Source organism: Littorina saxatilis, linkage group LG6 (genome assembly GCF_037325665.1).
Source record: "Littorina saxatilis isolate snail1 linkage group LG6, US_GU_Lsax_2.0, whole genome shotgun sequence".
Taxonomy (NCBI): Eukaryota; Metazoa; Mollusca; class Gastropoda; order Littorinimorpha; family Littorinidae; genus Littorina; species Littorina saxatilis.
The window spans coordinates 16,647,805-16,648,336 of record NC_090250.1 but is presented as its reverse complement, the minus strand read 5'-3'; positions in this window follow the sequence as shown (position 1 = coordinate 16,648,336).

The window sequence follows — 532 nt, the reverse complement described above, 5'->3', positions numbered from 1 at the left end:
ATTTGTATCGACCAAAGGGGTCGTGCCCGGGTTCGAGTCTTGCGACAACCATTTTGTGTACATGAATACGGGTGAAAGGGGTGGAAGGGGAGGGGGAGGTAGGAAGGGGGAATGGTGCTCAAGGTGTCTGGGCTGTGGATTCGAGTTTTGCAACATTCATTTGGTGAACATGAATACGGGTGAAAAATGGGGGGGGGGGGGGGGGGGGAGGGGGGAGGAGAAGCAGTGGGGAGGGGGAGGGGTCGTTGCTGATTCTTCTCTTCATCCATTTCAGCGTCTGACGGGAGGAAGACTGAAAGTTTATTTATTGGCGAGGCGCACGAACCAAAAGACATGTCCCCAGCTGTTCCACTTGAATCGATCACTTCAGTTTTATGTTGCACAGGCAAACCCGCTGACCCGCTCCAGAATACTGAGGCCCGCTGAAATCGCTCTACGTTTTTACATCAAGTCACATTTTGACTAAATGTTTTAACATAGAGGGGGAATCGAGACGAGGGTCGTGGTGTATGTGTGTCTGTGTGTGTGTGTG